The following is a 7,424-nucleotide window of genomic DNA, read 5'->3' as shown; positions in this document are numbered from 1 at the left end:
GTATGAACCTCCCTGGGACATTTCCCTTGTAATAGTTGTGAAGCTTTAAGCTCCTGGGTATTCTAGGTGCTATTGGGAGAGGGTAAGCAGTGGGAGGATAAGCGACTTTTGATTCTCTCCTAAATGTGCACAATGCAGTATCACAAAGTCCCTTCCATACCCTGCTCTCACTTGATTCTGAAGCAAGCCAGAGTTATTAGTGTTTATTCTTTTCACACAGCAAGCAGCCAGGATGTTTTGGGTCTTTATAACTATAATGAAAACTTCTGTACATAATTCTTTGTTATGTTAGCAGATTATTCCCATAAGATAGATTCTGCAACATGAAAATACTTGTTCAAATTTTCTTGCCCCTGTATAGTAAGTCTCCAAGCATTTTGTGGTTTATATAGCTGTTTTTCCATTTCTTATTGTTTATTTTTAGCCTGTGAATCAATCACCCCACTGTTCAAAATTGAGCAATAGTCTCCCAATAATCAAGAGATATAATCCCAGATCCTCTTTACAGGCAATGGGCTCAGCATAAATGGCCCTTCTCTTAGATTCCATCCCCAGCCTCCTGTCCCTCCACTTTGTTCCATGTTCCCTGCATTCTGGACACACAGGCTTAACTGCCACACCTACTGGACACCATTACCCTCTGCAAGGCTCTTGTGTAGGCTCTGCCTCCAACTCGGGTTCAGATAACATGTACTTACCCTTTGGTTACCAAAGATAAATCACTTCTCAAAAGAGATGTTTCCTGATATGCCAGTCTAAAAGGTTTTCCAATGGGACTCTATTCTGCTCCCTCACAGCATTTATTACAAAGTGGAATAATGTACTTAATTGTGCAATTATCTGTTTATTTCCACTGGACTAGAACCTCCATTAGCCCAAAGATCACATAGCTTTCTCTGCTGCCTGCCCACTCTCCAAGCTCATAACTCAGCACCTAGCATTCAGTCAGGGTTCACAGGATGCTTGCTGAATGACTGTGAATAGAAAACCAAGTTCCAGAAACATATAGAGATATGCCTACCACCAGTCATGCAAATAATAAGACACCCACCTGGTTCCAGAAAGCAAAGTTCAATTCAGAATCTCTACTCTACACTATACCTAGTGTCCATCCTGCCCTTGGAATCACATCATGTGGAGAACTCTATACCACTGGCTCTTCAGCTGGCTCCAAGGTCTTCCCAGCCAAATTATGAGGGCAGTCAAGGGTTGGTTCCTTCATCAGAAAGTGGGATCTGGGCTCTTGCATTGTAGTGGGGAGTATCTTTCCAACTGACCTTGAATCCCATTATGAGAATCCATGTCTGTCTGGGTTTCCATCTGGTCTTTGTGGCTGCTTCCAGGCATCCAGTCCACAAAGGTGAACTGCACTGGCTATGATTCTTGAACATTTCCCCTAAACCACTGGGACATTTGCTCCATGGTCTATGTTCTTGTTGCTCTCATGGGTTCATGAAGGAAAAACATACACCTCCACAAGCCTCCTGTGTCCCCAGGCATTGGACCAGGTGCTCTATGCAGCTTGGGGGAGTCAGGTTGCAGGATGCTGGGGGACAAATAAAGAACAGAAGTGAAGACAGAGACTTTGTCCTTGACTAGTTTCCAAGCACTCATGCTAACCAAGTTCTGGTCCTCCATTGTCCCGGCCCATGGGTACAGTCAATGAGGACCCTAGAAGGGGAGTGGGGATTATAAAGGGACAAGAGACACGAAGAATGGAGACAAGACAGGATTCTGATCAAGTCTCCTTTATTGGCGGGAAGTACCGTGCTTATATAGGGCATGGAAAAACGCGGAAGTTCTTAAGGTGGAAGTAACCAAGTAACCCAACAAAGGCGGGAGTAACTAGGTAACGGTGGGCAGTCCTAGCCCCAAAGGCGGGAGTAGCTAGGTAACGGTAGGCAGTCCTGACTTAAAGGGAAAGGCACATCTAACAGAAACTTAACTCAGACAACAGAAACTTAATGCTTAAGACGGCTACTAATATACAATGGAGGTCAGCCACAGTCTCCTACACTCCATCCTTTACTTATTGGCTTGATAATTTGGGAAAGTTGCTTAATCTCACCCTCAGTTACTTCACTTAAAAAATTGGCTTGCATAATAATTTTCTCCTAGATGTATTGTAAAACTAAAATGATGTCATGAACGTAAATTATCTAGCACTTAATACCTGCTCAATAAATGTACATTTCCTCTGCATATTCCTCATTTAGGGAAAATCTCAGATGTGGTGGAGATTCAAGAGTATTCATTAGCAAGAAAGGAGGAAAAGAGGGAGAAAATGATGAAAGTTGATCTAAGAACTTTCTCTGCAATGCCAGCACTCACTGTGCTCTTTTTCCTTCCCCATCGTGGTTTTAAGGAGAGATGTTAACTGCAGCCTGCAAGAAGCAGCTCCCGACTAAGACATGAACTCCCCAAATCTCTTTCAGGTTATCATCACAGAGGGAGAGCTGAGACCTCTCACATGGACTAGTTATGTTTTGTTGTCAGTTCCTCCAGTGGTTTTCAGGATGTCTAAAAGTTGTCACCTCCCTACACACACACACACACACATTCCCCACTGAACTCCTTCATTACTGCTTCTAATCCTCTGGTTTTTCTCCTTAGCTTTCCAGACAGTGGTGCAGACAAAACGACCATTTATAACGGCTTTTCTGACAGCTGGACATTATTTAATTACAACTTCTGGCAGCCACATAGTGTGCCAGAGGCTATTTAAAGTTCTAGATGGCAGAAAGAGAAATGAGGAAACTTACAAGTCTTTGGAGGGTGGGGATAAGAAAACTCAGGGTAGGCAGCATCAGGAGGGACTGCTAGGCGCCCTATTTGATGTAGCATATCTCAGAGCCCAAATTGGAGTGTCAGACTGTCTGAGTAGGAAGGCAGTACCCCAGGGTATTTAGGGGAGGAGTACAGAATCATCAGCATCAAACTAAACAGTTGGTCACTCATATTAGCTACTGTGTTTGATAGAACAAGAAACAGAAGCACATAGAGGAGAAAGGACTTACCCAAAACCGCACAGTAACTGGTGAAATTTTGAGGAAGACATTTAACATCCTAAGCATTGCTGCTCCCTGTGTGCCTGAGCCAAATCTAGCCTATTTAGTTTTCCATACACAGACAGCTACACATTGGCAGTGTCATCTTGGAGGATGGAGCTGCCACATGTGCTATTCTGAGTGTAATACAATGAAGATGGTCATGGAGGCCAATGTTTGGTCATCTGGTCAACCCCAGGAAAGCCATTAATTTTGCATTTAGCTGCTGCAGCCACAGTTTGCTAGATTTTGGGTAGCTGCAACCAGAGTAGGGAGAGACACAAAGGGAGGCTAAGGAAGACAAAAGTACCACAGGGTTCTATACCTTGGAGAAAGAGGGGCAAAAGCCTCAGTATGAATACAAATAGTAAAAACAATGATTATAATAATGACCCCATGGATTGAAGCCTGTTTTTGCCAACACTGTTGATTATTAATGTGTCACCATTCTGACATTTCTGTGAAATGAAATATATGATATTTACATAATTTTACAAGAGAAGAAATGGAAGTTTAGAGAAACTAACTAAACCCCAAATTTCATTTAAACTCAACTCTCCTTCCAGAGCTAATCCTCTTTTCATCATACCAATAATTCTCAATCTTGGTTGCACACCAGAATTCTCCAGTAAACAATTAAATTATATCACAGCCAAGGTCTTACCACAGACCTATTAAATCAAAATCTCCTTTTTTTGGTTTTTACTTTGTATGAGTACATATTTGCAGTACTTAATGTTCATAGTTCTTGTGGAGAGTTGACACTTGTACATAACACATCTGAAATACTTTTCTCATCCTCTTTCCCTACTCTCTCTCCCCTACTCATATCTTGATCCCCTTCCCATCTGAAAAATATGTATCTCCTTGCTTCCCATTATCAATCTTTTATTTTGCTGTTTATTTATATTTTGGATTTCTCATACAAGAGAAAACATGCAATATTTCAGCTTGTGTGTCTGATTTCACTTAGCATTATGGTCTCAAGGTGCATCCGTTTTCCTACAAATGACTCAAATTCATCTTTCTTTACAGCAGAGTAATACTCCATTGTGTATAAATACCACATTCTCTTTATCTATTCATCTGCTGATGGACTTATAGTTCACTTCTAAGATTTAGCTATTATGAATTGAATCTCCATAAACATGACTGTTCATGTATCACCATAATATGATGCATTTAAGGCTTTTGGGACAATACCTAGAAGGGGAATAGCTGAGTCAAAAGGAATTTCTAGTTTTAGCTTTTTGAGGCATCTCCACACTGATTTCCACAGTGACTGTAGTGGTTTATATACCCACCAACAATGTACAAGGATGTTTTTCCCCCATAGCCTCTCCAGCATTTGTTATTATTTGATTTCCTAATGACAGCCATTCTTTCTGGAGTAAGATATGGTCCTAGAATCAACATTTTTTAAGTATCTCTAACTTGAGGCTGTGGCCAGTGTGCTATCTAAGACATGACACACTACCACCAACACTTCTCCAACTCTGCCAAAACTATCCCACATGGTCATGGTAGGCAATGTGTGGTAAACAGGGCTGCACATCAGGTTAGTGGCTTCTGTTGTTATCAGTTCTCCCTGTTCTCTTGGCGGCCCTGCTGAAGTTATCTTCTTGCCTATAGTCTCAGTCACTATCTCTGTCCCTTGGGATCATCCCCCAAGCATTCTGACTCTGATCCAGTCTGCTAATCCTAGCAGCATTTAGATGAAGGCTGGTGCTTCCTTATAGGTTGAGTCTAGGACAGAGCTTAGCATGCAGGAAGTTGATAAAACATGCTCTTGGAAATCATTACTTATGTGAGCAAAAGACCGGTGGGTCAATGAGTACTTGGTGCTGAAAGGCACCCCAGTGGTGTCACAGCACCCACTCCAGCACTTAGCAGAGAGCTGCATTGGTGTGAGAGCTAAGGAAAAATCCTATTTCCAGAGAGTTGGGGTAATTCCACTGGAGTACAGCACTGAGCCATCTTGGATAGGACTTCCATTTACCCCTCTACATTATCATTGCCACCTTTCTGCCCCCATCCGGAACTTCACTCAATATCCCTCCGGATCTCGACTGAAAACAGCCAAGTGACTTGGCACATCAGCACACCAGTTGGCCTTTGGCAAGAGTCTACATCGGCTGGCAGGTTCGCACTCTCCCTCTCCCTATGCAGCTCTGGAGACTACAGGGAACTCTTCCTTACGTTGTTCCTGGCTTTCCCAGTATTTGAGAGCCAGTCACCAATTCAATGTGTCTCAACCTCAAGAGTCAAAACAGGAGTTTCCGCACTTGAGTATATCATAGGAAAACAGGAGGGATAAAAAGAGAATTTACAAAACATTACAATGTTGTCATTATAATGCCATGCATGCAGAAATAATTGCTCAAGGAAGGAAATCCTTCTCGTTATCTGGACAGATCAGGGGAGAGGCTGCCATATAAGAAAGACTTAGGAAAGCTGTTAAAATGCTGGGACAGGATTTTGAAGAATGAGCACAGGTTTGTTCAGCAGATAAAATAGGGGGAAGCATTCCAGAGACAGGTCTGTGCAAAGGCTGGAGCCCCAACCCTGCATGGTGTTCACAAGCAGCGCGCACTCCTGAAGCGTTGCTTAGGTGGTGGGGTGCTTGAGATAGGGGACCTAAGGCTAGGAAAGGTACAGGAAGGCAAAAATAGAGCTCTCTGTTATCACGCAAGGGAACTGGGGCCTTGCCCTGAAGTCAGTGGTCCCCCACTGAAGAGCTCTCAGCATGGGCTGTCACATTTTTAAAATATATGACATAATAATGAGGATTCTCTGTCCTGTGCTTTCCTAATCCATCTTCCTTTCCCTGGCCCTACCATAACCTCAAGAAAACAAACCTTTCTCTTGCCACATGCTGCTCTGATTTCTTTGTTTATCCTCAGTTGGATATGCATGCATAAATCAATCTACTTTGCAGCACCAGTCTTACCTGCCTCCTTACGCTGAAGGTTTTGGGGCTTTTTCACTGAGCCATCAGATTCCCAGCGACAAACACATACACAGTCATACTGGAAGAGAACTGAGAAGTCATCTCTTGGCCCTTTACCCTAATCTCATTTAGGGTACTTGGATGTCTGCAGAGGAGAAAAAAAGTGCCCAGGTGGGTATAGATCTTCAAAGGGAGCGGGATTTGCTCATCAGGTCAGTTCTTTCTAATCCTGTATATAGGAATATAAGGAAATAAAGTTAGTTCTGAACAAAACAGTACTGAACATTTCTTCTGTCAAGACTTTCCTACAACACCTGTCCTGACTATGTACCTTCTTCCCTGCTCAGGTCCTTTGTACACATTCCAGCACACGGAACTTTCCTGTGGGCCAAGACTTCTTCTGAAACTCTACCCACCTCTGTTCTTTCCAAGAAACTCTTCTGCTTTTCACCATGACCTTGTGTGTGTCTGTGTCTGTGTGTGCACACATATGTGTACATGTATGTGGTACTGAGAATTGAGCCTAGGGACCACTGAGCTACATCCCCAGTCATTTTCATATCATTTTATTGGTACATGTTGGTTACACAGATTAATGGGTTTCATCTTGGCAGATTTGTACTTGTGCATAACATACTTTGTTCATTTTTGTCTCCCACCTCCTTGCCCCACCATTTTTATTATATTATTTTCAGACAAGACTTGCTATGCTGTCAAGGCTGGCCTTGAACCCAAAATCCTCCTGCCTCACCCTCCTGAGTAGTTAAGATTTCAGGTATGTGCCACAATGCCCAGCTCTTCATGACCTTTTGTTCTGTCAAAATACACAGTTCCATGTTCCGTTCTCACTATTACATCAGTGTCTTCCAAGGAAAAGCAGAGATGGTACTACATTAAGAACCAGAAGATAATGTCCAATCTCTGCCACTTTCTTGGACCTTGATCAGATAATTAATTTCTTCATGGGTAGCTAAGGTTTATTTTCAACTTTCTTTTAAGACCCTTGTACATTGTGACTCTAGTACTCTAAGATTCTACTTAGGCTCTTTCAGGCTAAGAATAGCCAATTGCACTTTTCTCTCCCTGTTTTAGTCACTTTCCTCATTACTGGGACAAAGTACCTGAGATTCACAATTTAAAGGCAAGATTAATTTTGGCTCACGGTTTTTGGTGGTTTCAGTCTAGAGTCAGCCAGTTCCAGGCAGAAATGGCAAGGGATAAGGGCAGAGTGGAGGAAAAGCTGCTTACATAATGACAGCCAGAAAGCAGGAGAAGAGAGAAGAGGAGAGAGATCTACCCTACAGGTCACAATCCCAGTGAGCCATCTCTTCTGACCCTACCTCAGCTCCTAACAGCAAGTTAACTAGTGTTCCCATAGTGCAATCACCTGCCAAAAGCCCTGTCTCTAAGATTATAAAGCTCTTAGG

General features: G+C 42.7%; 1 long non-coding RNA gene across 1 annotated transcript; it reads right to left on the bottom strand.

The window, feature by feature from the left end:
- Window positions 1–771: 771 nt before the first annotated feature.
- Window positions 772–6,380, bottom strand: LOC106146492. The gene is made up of 3 exons (XR_001230947.1): window positions 6,329–6,380; window positions 5,998–6,226; window positions 772–1,546 (listed from the first exon to the last, which is right to left on the bottom strand). It is a non-coding gene; the product is annotated as an uncharacterized LOC106146492 (long non-coding RNA).
- Between the last annotated feature and the right edge of the window lie 1,044 nt (window positions 6,381–7,424).

Source organism: Chinchilla lanigera, unplaced genomic scaffold (genome assembly GCF_000276665.1).
Source record: "Chinchilla lanigera isolate Chin_1 unplaced genomic scaffold, ChiLan1.0 scaffold00080, whole genome shotgun sequence".
Lineage (NCBI taxonomy): Eukaryota > Metazoa > Chordata > Mammalia > Rodentia > Chinchillidae > Chinchilla > Chinchilla lanigera.
The sequence above is the reverse complement of the archived record's forward strand: the minus strand, read 5'-3'. Positions and strand labels throughout refer to the sequence as shown.